Raw genomic sequence first — 18287 nt, 5'->3', positions numbered from 1 at the left:
AAATCAGGTCCTCCCAGCTCTGCAACCGGAGAAACCTATGATTCTAAAGTCTATTTTAACATAAAATTTAATGAAAACCAGTATTTCATCACCAACAAAAGCAACATTACAGCTGTCAAACCATGACTACCCCTCGACGTTGGAAACTGAGAAATGATTACCACTTTAAGGACCTTGTTAAAAAGTGTGCACATTAAAAATAATTTACAGAACCAATTCTCTGTTTGCAGCCACAGTTTAAGAAACAGGAAAATGTATTTGCATTTCTATCTTGTTAATTCCTGTGTTACGCTGGTGTTACTAATAACATAAAATATTTAAAATTTGTGTTACACACAGAGCCAATTATAATTATCTAGTGAGAAAACAATTTTATATGGGAATCTAAAAATAATCTATTTTACCACTGCAACAGATCACACACGTTATGAAATAAATTCTATCGCCAATTAATGTTACAGTGGTTCATCTACTGACAGTCCAAGTTTGAAATGCTCTCATCCCAGCTGATGCCCACATTCACATTACTCAGAAAACACTGGCTACAAAATTGTTATTACACATGTGCAACATATATTAAGTACGCTGCCCGATATGTCACATTCAGGGATTATCTCATTTTATTTACTCCATAGCTTGGCCAGTAGTTTCTATAGATTAAATTCCATTTAAAATGAAGTCTAAGATTTCATAATGTACTAAAAATAAATGCTTCTTCAAGTAATTGTACCTCTCATTAAGTTTTCAAGGTCTACTTATTAAAAGGGTTGTTTTATCGTAACATATTTTTGTCAGATTTTTGACATGCACCACAATAAAACAGATTTATAATACTGAAAGCAGGCTTTATGCCAAATGTTTTATCTATAGTATCTCATTTCTCCTACACAATTCTACAAGATAGTGACCATTACTATTTATCTGTATGCGGATATTTCACTGTACAGATGAGGGAATAGAGGTAGTTTCTCAAATTCACAGTGCTTAAGTTTGAAACTGATGTCAATATATAGTCTTTCTTTGTGGATGACCAATTAAATTGATAAACGTGATAATAAGCTTAACATTGTTTCTCCTGCACCTGGACTTCAATATTGCAATACGGTAGCAGGACGCTTCTTCAGACAATGTTTAATTACCAGCCTTTAGCTCAGAATTTGAAACTAATTGGAATAGGACTTTGTTTAGTGTAAACAGACATCTCAAAAGAAGCTGATTAAGGGATAATATGTTTCTTACTCAGGAAACATTTAAAAGAAATCAGCAAAATGTTGTGCCTAGTTAAGCATAGTGCACCACACTGCCAGAATATTTGCACAGGAAGAAAGAGACACAAGAGGAGAGATGCTGACGGGTCCCAAAATAACCTGTATTCTTTGTTTCCTTGGGATGCCTAGCCTTGAATCCAGCATTATCAGGAGGAGGATAGATCATGGTCACGAGCTTAAGAAATGTATCAGGGAAAAAATTTGCATATATAAATATACACACACAAACACACACACCTTTATCAATACTGAATTTGAATTATTTTGTCCTAGCCCCTCCCCAAAAATACAGTGCAATAATGGATTTTTAAAAAAAGATTTTATTTATTTATTTGACAGAAAGAGAGATCACAAGTAGGCAGAGAGGCAGGCAGAGAGAGAGAGGAGGAAGCCGGCTCCCCGCTGAGCAGAGAGCCGGATGCAGGGCTTGACCCTGAGCCGAAGGCAGAGGCTTTAACCCACTGAGCCACCCAGGCGCCCCGCAATAATGGATTTGTAAAGTGATTTATTCTGTTCCATGTCACTGATACGTTACCGCAAAGTTATATGTAACTGATTTTTATAAACGGAATCATCTTAGATGCTGAAGTCACATGCTACATAATCTCCTTAAATCAATCAAATGATTCAACAATTTTAAGCCAATTTTTTTTCATTTATTCATCCTCATGCCCACCTTCAAATTCTCCAAAAATATGCAAAAGCATCTGGAGGTTATGAGTGAAGAAGGCATGGCCCTGAGCCTTATTTTCTTATAAGAGAAGTCAGCCACATACAGAGTGATCACAACCCTACACATGAGATTGCTTTCTGGCTGCAGTGTGAGTCCTAAAAGCAGCTCTTGGGGAATGCCTTAATGATTTCCCACCATCACTAAAGAAGACATCTAGAACAAAATGAGAAAAAATGCAAATCATGCAAAAAGTGGAGGGGATGCAGATAGCTTCTAACTCTCCCATACAAACATAGAAATCCTTAGTAGGCAGGCATGCAAAAATGTTTTTCATCCAAGAAAAATGAGAGACTCATTCCAACTAGATGTACTAAATTTGCAGAGATGGCATCTGGAAAATTAGGATTCTTAACAATGGAGATAAAGAGAGCCATATGCGTCAGTTTCAGACTGATTTAAAAAAAAATAAAGCTTATGTGATGGGGACTATGGTAGGAAAATGCTTGACACATTCTGGGATAGCAAATAGCCTAGTGTGACTAGTTTTGACAAGGGCAAACACGGAGGATTAAGACTGTGGTGGCTCACCAGGAGGAGAACACCACACTCGAGAAAAGTTTGGACTCGATTCTGCAGTGATATTTTCTGAGCAGGAGCAATGCCACCCAAACTAGACTTTAGAAAGGTGATGCTGACACAGTGTAAGATGGATCACAGATCGGTGAAAGGGGCGTAGAAGTGTAAGTGCTGCTACTTCACTACACCAGAGAAGGGATACTACATCTCTGAGTCCAGACAGTGAAACAGGTGGGGGAGAACTGGTTTAACAAACAGTACAGAAACAATCAATAAAACCTTATCACTAGATACAAGGATGAAGGAAGGGGATGTGTGAAGAGCACAGGGAGGATGATGGCGAAAATAGTAGACAGAGGGGACACCGTGGTGGCTATGGTATTGATAATACAGATAACGGTAGATTGGTTATGTTGAGTTTTGCTGCTGTCAGTATACCCAGAGAGAGAGAGGCGGGGAAGCAGGGGTGGTACTCAGAGATAGATCAGCTCTGCTCACAGTGACCTCAGGAATCTGCTGCACATACGTGACAGGGGAAGGCACAGTAGGAAGGAATCTAGATCAGAAAGCAGGTACTTGAGAATTACGACAGGTAGGGGATAAAAGAGCCACCCCCCCCAAAAGTGGTAGTCAACAATGAAGACACAAATTAAAGCGTAAGAGACAAAGGAAAAAGAGCGTCCTGTAAACCCAACATGAATGCCTTTTTAAGGTGGTGTGAAGGAGTGGTCATCAACACTAAATATTTCAGAAAGAACAAGGAGGCGAAAGACAATGCTACGGTCTCAAGATCTGGCAATTTCATCACTTGGAAAGAGTGCGCCTGCCTGCCTGCGTGCGTGCGTGCCTGCCTGCCTGCCTGCCTTCCTTCCTTCCCTCTCTCCCTGCCTTCTTTCCTTCCTTCTCTCCCTTCTTTTTCTTCCTTCCTCCCCTTTCCCTCCTTCCATAGGAGAGAGGAGCCTGAACTCATGACCCTTAGATCAAGAATCAGATGCTTAACCAACTGAGCCACCCAGGAGCCCCTGCAAAGAGTCTTTCAGGAGCCAATTGTGAGTGGTTTAGGAGTAAGACTGTGTGGGTAGAACGAAGACGCCCTCAGAAGAACAATTCTTTAAATACATTTTAAGAAGTTCCATTTCTGGCAACAAGAGGATATAAGTGGTATCGAGTTCCCATCTTATTTTAAGCAACTGGAGAATCATAAAAAACTATGTTCAGAAATTGGGTGTGAGGAAGACTAGCGCTGTCATCTCCAAGAAAAGGAAACCAATGAGATGAGCTCTACCCATACCCAGGCTTTCTGTCTGGTGGCGATTCCCACACTGCAACGCAGGGAGGGGAACGCAAATGGGCACTGTCGTCACACAGACAGAATTCTGAATTGGGGGAGGCAGAGGCATCAGAATTTCTGGGAGAGATTCTCTGAGAGGAGAGATCTACACTGAAGACAGAGCTCCAGAAATGTGCATGTGGACAAACCATGCTTGGGTCAGGTAAAACCCCACAAGCCTGGTCAGGAACAACTTTCTGGGAGAAGGGAAAATCATTCCCAGGCAGCAGTAAGATGAACAATTTGGGACACTCTTAAAGTACTAGGAATTGGGCAGTTTTTCTCCAACTGGAGGAAGAGACCTCATGGAATTCTTTGACCACACGAAGTAGTCCATCAAGAAGGGCCACATCTTGGAAATGGGGCTAAGTTGGGTCTCAACATGAAGGCTACTCTCACCCCGGCCGAAAAAAGATTTGAAAGCAGCCTAAAAATAACAAACGATCAGCCATTAATTTAATCGCTTGCCAAGTAAGATCCAACACTCTTACAAAAGAGAGTAAAACCCAGCCCTCAATATAATAAAATTCAAAATGTCTGGCATCTGATAAATATTTATTAGACATAAAAAGGAGGAAAATGTAACTCACAACGAGGAGAAAGTCAGTCAATAGAAACAGATCCAGAAAATACAGTGATGGTGGAATTAGAGGAACAAGGGCGTTCAGCAACTAATTTAAAGATAGTGTGTCTGGTAAAGGACATAAAGGAAAACACAAACTGGACGAGGAGAGAAATGAAAGATATGAATGTTTTGATGGTACCGAGGAAGCTAGAGATGCAATGAATATTTACGAATTGATCAGGGGAGAAGACAATCTAATACTGTGATTTCACTGCTGTTCACAGAAGTGGTATCACGATTTAGAATGATTTGCACAATGAGAAAAGCACAAAGTCATGCTACTTTAAACCCTGACTATTTAAAACAATACATTACTGCTAAGTATTACCCAACTCCCATGTTTTATGTTCTTTGTGTTACAACACCATTCAAAATCTGGAACCGTGTACCCACAATCAACTGATTTAGGGTAGTTTTATAATGTTTTTAGGCATCCCCAATCACACAGTATACGTTCTGTTCTAGATCATTTCACATATTCATTGCCTACAGTTCTTTGATGCAACAAATTTCCAGTGACTGATGAACGATAATCTGTACTCTATCTTTTAAGAAGGGTGTTTATATCACCAAGAGCTTAGAAAATGGATCGATTCAAAATAAAACATTTTGCTAACAACTTTCATGGTTCACTGGCAGAGAAAAGAAGGCTTATTAGCTTGGCACTCTAGATATGGCCTTGTCCATATGGTAAAAAACATACCAGATTTTTAAAAAGTCAATCAAACCATTCTGGTCTAGCTATTAAAATAAACAGCATGGTCAATAAAACTGGTTGTGTTATTTAAATCCGTCTGTTATTCTCCCAAAAGACTAGGAGAGCATTACCATCAGAGATTGGATCTCTATTTCTCTTTTAGCCCCAATAGCTTCTAACACGGACCATGATGCATGGTTATGAAGAACATATTTTCTAAATATAAAAACCGGGACACAGCTGACATATGGTCTAACAATGGGACAAAAAATTTAAAGTACAGATGAATTTAACGAGGCTCACAGAGGTTAAGTAACTTGCCAAACATCCAAGTAAGTGGCAGAGCCAAGATCTGAATCTAAAGCCACGGGGTGGTGAAGGGGGGGGCGCGTCTGGGTGGCTCAATGGGTTAAGCATCTGCCTTCGGCTCAGGTCATGATCTCAGGGTCCTGGGATCCAGCCCCGCATGGGGCTCTCTGCTCAGTGAGGAGCCTGCTTCCTCCTCTCTCTCTGCCTACTGGTGATCTCTCTCTCTCTGTCAATAAATATATAAAATCTTAAAAAAAAAATAAAGCCACAGTGATCTACTAAGTCACCCTACTATAGAAGCTTACATCTGCATTCACATGTCCATTGAAGGCTGAGAAGCAGGACAGGTAAGTTGAGAGGATCATAATGATGAAGTCCAGTAAATCTATCTTAAGCTTCTTCCTGGAATCTTGAGAGTATCATATGCAAATACTAGAATTATTGAAATATGCATACTCACACCAAAGAAGTCATGGTAATGCTAATACGGAAGAATAAAGTATTTATTATGAAGAGTTATCAACAAACATTCCAAAGGTAGGCAAAATGTAAGGACTAGCTCTGGGTAAAGAAAGGATTAATAATTTTTAATGGTAGATAATATCTCCTAAAATATAAGCATTCTTTTAATTCTCCATTAGTAGATATTTATATATCTACTGGTGGCTCATTAATTTTTTAGACATATTTCTGGGAAAAATAGATCAGGGACATGAGGCAAGTCAGCATTAAGTTTTCTGAGAACAGTCAAGAGGGGAGAATGGTTTCAATCCAATGAAAATATTTACAATTCTGTACACATATACACTTACCAATTTTAAGCACAAGTTTTTATTTCTTAACATTTAGCAATTTTTGCTCAGCACGAAAACTGTTACAGCTAGTGAAAGTTAATAATATGTACTATACACAAAAATTGCTTAACATGGCTGTGGAAAATAGACATATACTACTTCAAAATCAATTTCAAAAAAGAAAATATCTATCCATCTACTTTTTTTTTTTCAGTGCTAGCATCAGCTTGTCAGAACGTGTATGTGCCAAGCATGTTTCCACCTTTTAGGTTAGTTATTCAAAAACAACAACAACAACAACAACAAAACAAAAAACCAACACAAAAACAAAAACCTAGGGCCTATGGATGCATTTAAGGAGAGGTACTTGGAGTTTGGGGTTTTAAGAGGTTCCGATCCGATTCCCACACCCTGCGTGGGCTGTGTCTAGCTGCTACCGGTCACAAGCAGCCAGTGAACAGTTTAAGAATAAAGAATGGCTCTTCCCTGCACAGGCATCACATTAACGTGAGGGCCCAACTCTTGGCTTCACTGAGACAGAGCAGCGCTCTCTAGGTGGCAGCACAGAAGCCTCGGAGAGGGCCACCCCCGAGGACACACAGGCCCACGGCGCATCGGAGGGTGAGGGCAAGTGTGCCTTGAAAGTAACCGGAGACATGTTCTGAGAATAAGGTGTATGCCGAGATAGTGATCTCAGCCCTGGACCATGCCGCACACACGATGCTTCGTTCTTTCCCATTGATGGCATAGTCTAAGAGTGCGTCCCAGTTACTTACTTCCTGACTTCTGCATATGATAATTCAGTCCTTAGTCTTGGAACATATGAAATAGAAAATCTGCACGTTATTATCAAATATTCAGAGAAGGCAAGAACCCGGTGCAAAAAAGCATGCGCACGCACATATAGCTTTCCACAGCCTAGAACTCTTAGCTTTAAGTACAGTTAAAAAAAAAAAAGTTGGATCAATTAGCAGCCCTGTGAAGAATGTTGGAAACATCTTAACAGTGTCTCAGAGATGAAAGAGTATAATACAGAATGAGAAAAAGAGGGAAAGTTAAATTATGTCTGCAGTCATAATGAATCAAAGCCCAGAAGGAGGTCTGCAAATCAGCGGGTTCTAATGAAATATTAAGGTAAGTGATTATTGATGAAAAATGAATAAGCCTTTTTGATTTCAGCAACCTTTAAATCACACCTAGCTAATTAAAACAACTCAAACGCATTCATTTATTCCTTGATGGGCATTTAGCTATCCTTGGGTATAATGAGACCTCATTTTGTGAGGTATGTATGTAGCTAATCCCAGGTAAGTGGACAAAATGGGCCAGAAAAAGGCATATCATGAAAGAAAACAATCTAGCCCCTTCTCATATCTGATTTATTGTCTCCAGGCTGGGAATAAAAAAAAAAAAAATCACAAGGGACATTTCCTGTTTACCATAAATAAAACATCAATAATATTCTCTACTACATATTTATTAACACTGAACCTTATTTTAATTAATTATCATATAATGAATACGAGGCATTTGTAATACTAATATTATGCAATTACACGGTAGTTTTTATTTAAATATACCACAGAGCTATTTAAAATGGCCCTATTATGCCACCCCACATTCCAGGAGGAAAATGGTAAGGTAAGCAGCCTTCCTGAAGGCAGGGAGTCATCCATGGGATGCATCACGAGCTGCGGGAGGATCTGACCCCAGTCCCAGGCCTGTGCTGTTTTCATTCCTGTCCTCAAATATCATAACCCTCATTTACTTTAGTGTTCTCTTTTGAAAATGAATCTGTGGCTTTTCAAGTTCAATACTACACCAACTTACTGCAGATTAAGTTGCTTCTTAATGACAGAAATCAGTCAAATGTCCACGGCAACGCACATCTTAGCACGGCATATACTGTAAAAAGCTGCAGATGCCAACTGTGGCATCAAAGTAAGAAGTTGAGAAACATACAATAAATTTTTATGCACAAGTATGCTAAAAAAATACAGAATCATTATAGATCATGTTCAGATGAAACAATCTATGAGGCAAACTTTTTAGCTTCTAAAAGTCCTTAGAATGCAAGAATACAGGGGCGCCTTGGTGGCTCAAACGTCTGACTCTTAATCTCAGTTCAGGTCATGGTCTCAGAGCACGAGATTGAGCCCCATGTTGGGCTCCCCTGCTCAGTGTGGAGTCTGCTTGGGATTCTCTCTCTCCCCCTGCCTTTCTCCCAACTCTGCTCACTCTTTCTCTCAAATAAAAAATCAGTAAGTACTCTTAAGAACTCAAGAGTACAGATGGTGATGGTGGTGATAGCATAATAATAAGGATGACGTTGATGACAGCAACTGGCACTTACCGAAATCTTCTATGGGTCAGGTAGTATTCAAAGGGCCTCATCTGTAATCATTCATTCAATCCTCACATGCATACACAAAAATCCCAATGAGGTCAGTATTGTCAATATCCCCATTTTACAGGTACAGAAAGTGAGGCACAGAAGGTTAAATGGCAGAGCTGGCATGAGAACTCAGACTGTGCCCTTTACCCTACCTAGATCATATCTACCTTAATGTATCACATTGCATAATATTGTATCACATCTCTCCCTCAAAATTATAGATGCTTTAGGAAACCCGGAAGGATAATGGATCTAGCATGAGCAAAAGTGATTTTTAACAATTAAAATGTTTAACTTCCTTTTGAGGCTAGAACTCCCACTCTTCTTTTCTAAAGCAGGCCCCTCTACTTGTGTACAGCTTAGAGTTGTCCTTTTCAGACACCACGCCCCACATACTGCCTTTCCTGTGCTGACTAAGAGCTTGGTTTATTCATTCATTTAAAATATTCGAATGACCATATGCCAGGCCTTGGAATACAGCCGTAGACAAAACAGACAAAGACTCCTACCTGAAAGGGAACTTCAGTCTAGTTGTAGGAGATGGAGGATAAACTGTGTTTTGAAAGTCTGACTAGGCCCTATGATCACAGCATAAGCACTAGTCAGAAAACTAAAGCAGAGAAGGTAATTAGGGAGTTTAGGAAAGGATGCGGGAGCGTTGCAATTTTAAATTATTTGCATTTCTTCACATTAAGCACCTTTAATTACTGCTGGTGGCTCTGCCTGCTCCTGGCCCCGAGCCCTAGCTGCTTTGGGGCCAGAGCCAGGACCCCTCAGAGGCAGCTGAGGCCTTCACAGGGGAGTGCTCCCGGGTGTGGCCTTCTGCCACAGAAGCACCTGCGACTCACTCCTTCCTCAGGGCTGCAGGCCTGTGGCGCCTGTGAGGTCCCAGAATTTGCCTGGAACGATACACCAACTCGTGGTCAACCAGCCTGTCTTCCTTGCCCTGACTCCCATCTTCCCAGACGCCCTCCTTCCCACTGTTGGCTGCGAAGGTTCAAGCCAAAGGCCATGTGGGAAGACTCGCCCTGGTGGCCGGTGGGAAGACTCGCCCTGGTGGCCGGTGCGAGCCTGGGGAGAGCCCAGAGTGCCCTCAGGAAGGACATCAGCGCCTGAGTAGGGATGCCGCCTGGCTCTCCATCGATGGGGTGATGGCAGAGGCCCTGGCTTGCACTTGCCTCAGGTCCGGGTTCTCCCAAGACAGTGGAGTTTATGACCAGAATTTTCAGCTCTCTAAGAACACAATCGTATCCAACCCTGCATATATGTACATGTGTGGCCTTGGCATAGTCACTGGACTTGTAAATGTTTTCAGGACTGTACTAGAGTAAAAGTGGGAGAGTCACGGTCTCGTGCAATAGCTGCGAAGGACGTCCCAGTAAGACCCAGAGCACCTGCCCTTCAAAAAATCAGCCAGGGGGCACCTGGGTGGATCAGTGGGTTAAAGCCGCTACCTTCGGCTCAGGTCATGGTCCCTGGGTCCTGGGATCGAGCCCCGAATCAGGCTCTCTGCTCAGCGGGGAGCCTGCTTCCTCCTCTCTCTCTATCTGCCTGCCTCTCTGCCTACTTGTAATCTGTCAAACAAATAAATAAAATTAAAAAAAAAAAAATCAGCCAGTTTTAAGTCCGATGGGACCGGTGATCATCACAAACCCCTCAGTCAGTGGGGATAACACGACACCTATCTCCAGTTTGCCCTAATTGTGTGTAAAAGCTAGAAACAGAAAAAGCAAGACAATTCAACGATGTGCTGATCCTGGGGCACATGGGTGGCTCAGTCAATTACGCGTCTGACTCTTGATTTCAACTCAGGTCATGATCTCAGGGTTGTGAGATCGAGCCCCGCATCAGGATCCATGCTCACGGTGGAATCTGCTTGACCCTCTCCCTCAGCTCCTCCCCGCTGCAATCTCTTTCTCCCACTCTCAAATAAATAAATTAATTTAAAAAAATTTTTTAAATATTTTTTGAAAAAGATGTGCTAAACTTTAAAAGAAACTGGGGCAGCACATTTTGGATTTATTTATCACAAAGACGGACTACTGGGGCTCTCCCAGATGCAAATAAAATTCCTTAAACATAATATCAGAGGGAAAACGAGATCTGCCAGCATTTCTGAACTGGCCTGGCAAGGTAGTCTGCGTCTAGCAGGTGTTCAACAGATAACTGCCACTAACTAACGGAGTCCCATGTCTCTTGTTGATCCAGCAAAGCCTACAGGCCTGGGGATACTGCAAACCACAGGCCATTCACGGCCAAGAAGAGCCAAAACAAGACTTTGAGATTCTTCAGGTGTTTTGAGCCATACTATATGAAATACATAAATATTCTCACAAACCTATTTTGGATCCATAAGGTCAGTATCCCCAACCACAGCTCTCACTCACAGCCCCTGAATCCTGGATCTACTCTCGTAGAAGCCACCTGCCTGGTGGGGCAGAGCATCTCTGCCTGTCCAGGCTCTACTTCATTATCCTGCAGGCCTCAAGGCCCCACCTAACTGAGAGCTGGAGACACCAAGGGCCCTAAAGGCTAGGTAAGCCTCACTTGCTGAAATCCATAAACCCTTCCAAAGCATCAGACCGCTCGGAGAGAAAAGCCACAGCAATACTGCCAGTGGTTTTTAGGCACAGGAGGTATTAAAGAATCTACATAGTGAAATGTTGACCACATTTCATATTTACCAGGAGCACATATATAAATTGAGTGCCTTAACTAGACTGCATTGTCAGTCAAAACTAGGTAAATATATATGTAAAGATTTTTATTTATCAACATCTTACAAATTTTTATTTTTTATATTTATATAGATTGTGTATATATGTGATATATTTATATATTTTGTTAAATAGTATTTACATATTATAACAAATAATATATATTTATTATTCTAAACATATATTTATATACTATAATATGCATATGATACTACATATTATAGATATTTATAGATATATAGATATAAAAGCTCTGACCCACTTTGGATGCAAGCACATCATGTCTTTGAAGCCTCCCTTCCCCAACCTGAGTCAATCTCCTTAGCATCCTACCTAATTCCTATCAGTCTGTGTGCAATATATTGTGTATGGTCTCTCAGGTAACACCAAGTAAGAGGAACCTGGGAGGAAAATGAGGTCTCTCTCATTTCCATATCCCAGATGTTTCCACAATTTTCAGGACCCAGTAGCCCCAGGGATAACTGCTAGGGAGGGGGATGACCACCCCCAGGGGCTGGTTGTAAGATGGAAATGTACAAAAACCTCGGGCTTATTCAAAAACTGTAAGCCCTTGACTATTTCACAAAGCTTAAACACTCAGACTAAAGGGAAAAAGGAAATGGAAGAAAAAGAGAATAATTAGAAATAAGTATTTATCCTCAGCTTTAGTTTCTGTTACAAAAGGGGTGGTTTTTTTTTAAATTATGCTAGTGCAGCTTGCAAACCCAAAACCAAAACTCTTCTGTATCAGAATTCTAATTATACAGAATTTCAGTCATTTTTCTAAGTCCTCCACCTCCCCCCTACAGGCCACATGGTGACTTTGTGAAATTGAGAGAAAATTCTCATGCCTCATGTCACTGACCACCAACTGCCAGAAATTCACCATTAACTGTCCACAACCACAATGACTGGTTTTATGGCACTCCTAGGGATTAAACAGCCCTTAATTCCCTCACCTATGTCCTACAAAACTCCCCAGTTCCATTTGCATTCCTCCCATCCCCCCCCAATCTTTTTAAAGAATTCTTTAAAAAAAAAAAAAATGCGGCACTTGAACTCATAACCCTGATAGCAAGACCTGAGCTGAGATCCAGGGCCGGACACTTAACTGACTGAGACATCCAGGTGCCCCCGGGAATTCTGAGCACCATTAGAATTTAAAATATATTTGGAGTGAAAATTTTACTTGACTATGTCTCTGCCTAAGTGCCTGATGCAGGTCCAATTTATTACATAACCTTCAAAAGACTACTGCTTTGTACCCGGCATTAAATGACCTTATTAAGTAGCAAAGCAGAGACCAGAAAAGGGAGACAAAAGATATCTGCTATTTGGTTGTTAAACAGATTTATTTGGAGGGAATTGTGTTTCGGTCATAGTGAAGAGTAAGTTCTGATATGCCAAACTTTTTCTTCTAAATCACATTTTTCTTCACAAAGACAAAATAATTTTTTATTTTTTAAAATATATTTTCACAATTCAGAATTATATGAGGTCAACAAGAAACAATAGCAGTATTTTTTGTAGGGGGGTGATTTATAATTATTTCAGATACCACTATTCATAACCTTTGAAAATCTATACAGGAATTTATCTTTTCACTATCAAATTTTTTTCTTTACAAATTTATAGCAGAAATGAAATTTTAGGGGGACTTATCCGAAGGGAATTTAGAAGAATAATTTTCTAATCTGATTGCATTCAGATCAGCAAATAAGTCTCCTCTAAATAAAATTTAGGCAAATTTGATTTATATCTAAATTAGAATAACCAGAATCCATGGTAAAGTTTACAAAATAAAGATTCTCTAACTGAAACTGCTAGCCCTTCATCTGAGCTGCTGGATATGCTTTAAAGTTCTGAGCATGATCTCTTTGAACATATACTTTAATTCAGATGTTACACTATTTCCTCAATTCAGATTGACATTACCAGTCAATGCTAAGTCACAAGATTTTAGGCTGAATTCATGTACACGCAGGAAATCCTCCAGATTCCTGAACGCTGTATTCTTCAGCTCACTTCAGCTCAGATCATCTGAGTTCCGCTGTGAGCTGGGTTCATTCAGTGGCCTGTTGGTCTTCCCTTTGCTTCAGGTGCAGTCAGCACCTGCCCACACCCCCTGCCACTCTCCCCACCCCACCCCCCACCCCCCACCGGAAGGTTAACAGCACATGGGGCTGGGCCAGGTGGGCCTCTCTTGGAGGTAACCAAGAATTTCAGTTAAACCAGGGTACTAAAAAGTCCAAATTCAGATTAAGATTCATTTTTTGCCCAATAATATCTGTTCAACTTCTAAAATACATTTGTAAAAAAAAAAAAAACCAAACTGAAAGAGCCCCCCACCCATCCCGACACATCACCAAAAAGAATCACCTACGAGATACTTGCCTGGCCCCGAAATATTTTCTTTTGAGAACAAACATTTTTAAAACTCTGTATTCCTAGGGGTTCGATCCTATAACCCCTTTATAATCTATTAGGTAGAACTAATAATATAAGACAAAAACTGATACAGAAAATTCACTTTTAAAAATATTTGTGAGTTTTAAAGAAATGTATATATACACCAATAAACATTCATTCATTGATCCATTCAGTCTATGAACATGAGTCCCCTTTATGCAATCTCAACTATAACATGTAATTACTACATGTTCATAGAACATATGAATTATCTAGTCATTTTCTATTCTGCAACAATACAGAAAGCTTAGAATTTCCACATGTCTATATACTCATCTATTTTAGTGGGAGACACACTAAGGATTCTCCAAACACTTCCATGATTGGAAAATGCAACAAACATTTTTCAGTCAACTATTGCTTCTCCTTAAGTTACAAAAATCAACCAACAAGGAACTGATGGAAAGAAAAGGAATGAAGCAGCCAATAAGGACTAATCAGACAGTTATTCACACCGAGGGCTGGGGTGCCCAAGGAAAAGCTCTAGAACATCTGGGAAGTTAATTTAAAAATGGATTTGGATTCAGGTCTTGATAAAGTCTCCCCCAAAGTTGAAAATGCATCTCACAACAGGGCTCCACGTAAATCCTCATGAATTTATATTAATAGTTGACTGATATCCCAGCTTTGTTCAGGAGCAAGAAAGAAAATAATGCCAACCTAAGACCACTATATACCAGCAAGACTGGCACTTGAGTCCATGGGTTTCAACAGGAAACCTGTTGTCTACAGGACAGGAGGGCCAGGAGGTTGGGACAGAATACAAAGATGAGTTATCATGCTGAGTTGCATTTAAAGCAGAATCTTGGAGCTTCTGTTAGAAAGCTAAAACCAAATGAAATCTCAAACAGCTCAAGCAGATTCGACCGCAGTGCGGCCACCTCACCATCAAAGGCCAAAAAGTTCAGTGCCCTGCAAAGGGAAAGACATTAAAACAAAAGCGAACACACTGTGCTGGAAAATTATTTGCCTGATGACTACCAAGGTCTAAGATGGTTTTCCCTTATCCTCATATTTCTGTGTAATATTTAAATCTCCTCCAAGGCTGAAATAAATATATAAATAAACAACCCCCATTACATGTTACTTCTACATACAAATTGTGGTTGCAGGCAATGTTAATCAACAAAAAGAATTAAACAAGAAGTCTTTAAAATTAGCCATGACCTTATTTATGGCTTCATTACTTTCAAGATTTCATTTGTTGGGTTGTTTATGTCACCTCAGCCTTTAATTTAATTGCTGCATCTCTAACTATATTAGAATAGCTTAATGAACAGTGATTGCTTGTTTTAACCCACCAAAATGTAACATTTACACAACATATAATGACCAAAGAACCACTTAATTCACCCACGTATTTCATGAAGTTGGTTTATACTTCTAGAAGATCCTCTGTTAGGAAAGTAGGACGTGAACCAATATGACACAGTCTGATATAATTAGGAAGGAGGCTGAAATGGAAGGTCTCGGAGGCCCACAGACACCATGCTGAGGGCTCAGACTGCGTCATGGAGACAATGAACAGCGACAGAATAATTTTAACCAAGGGAATGGGCTATCAGATCTTTATTTTGTGTAGAAGACTCCAGGTACTGGTAAAAGTAGGAATGTGGGGAAAACAAGACTGGAGCTTAAGCAAGGAGATGAGTTAGCACAGTGTTGCCAGTCCATGTGTCATGGTGCGGAAGGACAGAAAGGATTTGGAATTGTTTAGCATGTAAAACTGGTAGGCCTCTGTCACTGAATGAGGTAGAGGAAGGGAGGCTGGCTGCCTAAGAAAAGTTTGTGTCTTGAGGAAATCTAGAGATAGTATTCTTGGAGATTAGGCCCATGAAACTAGAAGAGGCTTGGCGAATGAAAGTGATGACCTTGGCTTTTGGATAGGTTGGGTTTAAGTTCCTGACAGACACATGAAGCAGACACCCCAGCTGGTAGTTAGCTCCAAGGGTCTGGAGCTTAAAAGAAAGGACTGGGCTAGGACGGGTTATCCATCACCAGTGCCACACAGTAGTTAAAACTTCAGCCAAAAAAACCACATTAGGGAATAGCAGTAGTCCAGAGCTATCTCCCTGAAGAATTCAAACTTAGCAGGCAAGAAGAGAATCCTTAAAACGACAGTTAAAAAACAGTTCCATAGGAAGTAGGAAGCAAAAGGCAGTAGGTTCCATTCACAGAAACACAGAGGACAGAGTTCCAGGAATGCCACAGAGGGATCCAAAATCAAAGTACTGAAGTGTTTACCGGATCAGGAAACTAGGAGACCAATGGGAAACTTTAATTATATTGTAGTTTTGGAGGTCAGAGTCCAAAATGGTTTTCACTGGGCTAAAATCAGGTTGTCAGCAGTGTTATGTCCCTTCTAGAGGCTCTAGGGGAGACTATTTCCTTGCCTTTTCCAGCTCCTAGGATCTACCTGCATTCCTTGTCTTGTGGTCCCTTCTTGTCTTCAAAGTCAACAGGCCAGCATCTTCAAATCTCTCTCTGACTGACTCTCCTGTCCCCCTACTTCACTTATGATGACTCTTGTAATTCCCCTGAGCCCCCTGGGATGATAATCTAGGAAAATCTCCCCATTTTAAGATCATTAACTCAATCAGATCTTCCGTGTCCTTTTTGCTGGATAGATAGAGCAACATATTCAATGGTTTCCAGGCTTGGGAATGAGGTAGAGGTGTGGGGGTGGAGGCCGTTATTGGGCCTGCCATGTGGAAGGAATGAGATGTGGGAAAGAAGACCCAGACCTAGTTTACATCAAATCTAGATTAATCCTTCAAGAAGTCTGGATTAGAAGTGAAGACAGAAAATAGGGCATAAATAGCTAGAGGGTAAAAATAGCTAGAGGGTAAAAAAGGATTTTTTTTAATAGCATGATAAAGACATCTACATAGTTACCCCTCTGTGGAAGAGTGAGCAGAGAGACACAGGCTAAAGGAGGGGCTGAGAAGGACTCATGGAGCGAGCCAGCTCCTTGCAGAACGGGGCTGGCAGAGTGCACACAGAACTGGCCTAGAAGAAGGAGAGTTGACCCGCGGCACGTAGGGAGAGGGAAGGAACCGGGAAAGACGGAGGTGGGTGGTCGGTTTGGACAAGAGAGGCATGTTGAAGGAACAACCCAGTTTGGACATTTGCTGAGGTGGATGGAGCCAGACAGGGTCAGGAAAGGATCGCTAAAGGCACTGAGAAGGGCCGAGTGGAGCACATGAATTAGCAATGGCACCAACTTGCAAAACTCTTCATGACAACGAGATTCACTACCTTCGAGAATGACTTTCTCACATTTCAAGAAAAGCAGGGATGACTAATACCGAGTAACTGTAACTAAATAAAACGGCATTTGACTTTTTGAATAGCAAATGCAACTTTGTTATGTGACCCAACATTTTAAGAAGAGCACTTGTTTAATAACTACCTGTATCTAAGAAAATTAGTTTTGTTCTTTGTCACACTTCCTTTTGACACAACTGGATTTCAGTTTTAATGGGGGGAAAAAAACAAGTTCACAAAGGTCTTTTCTTTTAAAATCCACATTTTCTTTTTAGTGGTAAAACGCATGCAAAAAGCGTTATGATTATGGTATTTATGTTTCCATTAAGGTGTCCTGAACAAGCTGGGGGAGTCTAGCCTACTATTTTCCTGCTATTTAGATTTATAACAGCACAGTACCCATTTTATTTCAATTATATTTGAGGACAATGCACTCTTGGTGGCAAATGATCGCATGGTGACAGTCCGCAAATGTCCATTAGAGCTGTTTTTCTGTAGAGTTTTTAACTACAGATTCTGGTATCTGGATATAAAAATATGAATTGCTTGGTATCCTCAAGTAAATAAAAATACGATCGACCAACATTTCATCATTTCTTTGTTAGAATTCAAAGCATATGAAGCTTTTAAAATTGCAGCTGTATAACTTACATGAAAAGAAACTTTTAGTTAAGTGTCAAGAAATACTGAATAAAGCTTATGAATACCACACCGGTACAGACCTCTTAAACAAAATGATTATCTAGCCATAGATGAACAGTAAAGCAGTGCCCAAAACACAAAGTATAAATTACTTTATAGCTTCACTGTTAGATCTTAATAAACGAACTTACATCCAAGTTCCATTTCATCTTGTTTGTTTGTTTATTTGTTTTCATTAGTCCAAAGGTAGTGCTTCCCAAAGGGCGAATGGGCCCGTTGCATTATAGTCAACTGAGATGCTTTCTGAAAATGTGGGCTGAGTCCCCTACCTGACCTACTGTATCAGAATATGAGGGGAGGTCAACAAACCTGCATTTGTGAGAAGCATTCCAGGTTCCTTGTATACATGCTAAAATTTGAAAAATCACTATTCTAGAATGTGGTCTGGGACAGTCAAGATTGTGATTCCTGCCCATCCACCCTGCCTGGAGATAACCTGATGTAAACAGAAATGTCAAAATTTTA

At 40.5% G+C, this 18287-nt stretch overlaps 1 protein-coding gene across 15 annotated transcripts in view; it reads right to left on the bottom strand.

The window, feature by feature from the left end:
• The window catches only part of PARD3 (par-3 family cell polarity regulator), a 645516-nt gene that overhangs the window by 130077 nt on the left and 497152 nt on the right, over positions 1-18287 (bottom strand). The gene's annotated exons all lie outside the window — the stretch shown is intronic.

This window comes from Mustela erminea, chromosome 6 (genome assembly GCF_009829155.1).
Source record: "Mustela erminea isolate mMusErm1 chromosome 6, mMusErm1.Pri, whole genome shotgun sequence".
NCBI lineage: Eukaryota > Metazoa > Chordata > Mammalia > Carnivora > Mustelidae > Mustela > Mustela erminea.
Note: the sequence above shows the minus strand (reverse complement) of the source record. Positions and strands in the feature narration are given on the sequence as shown.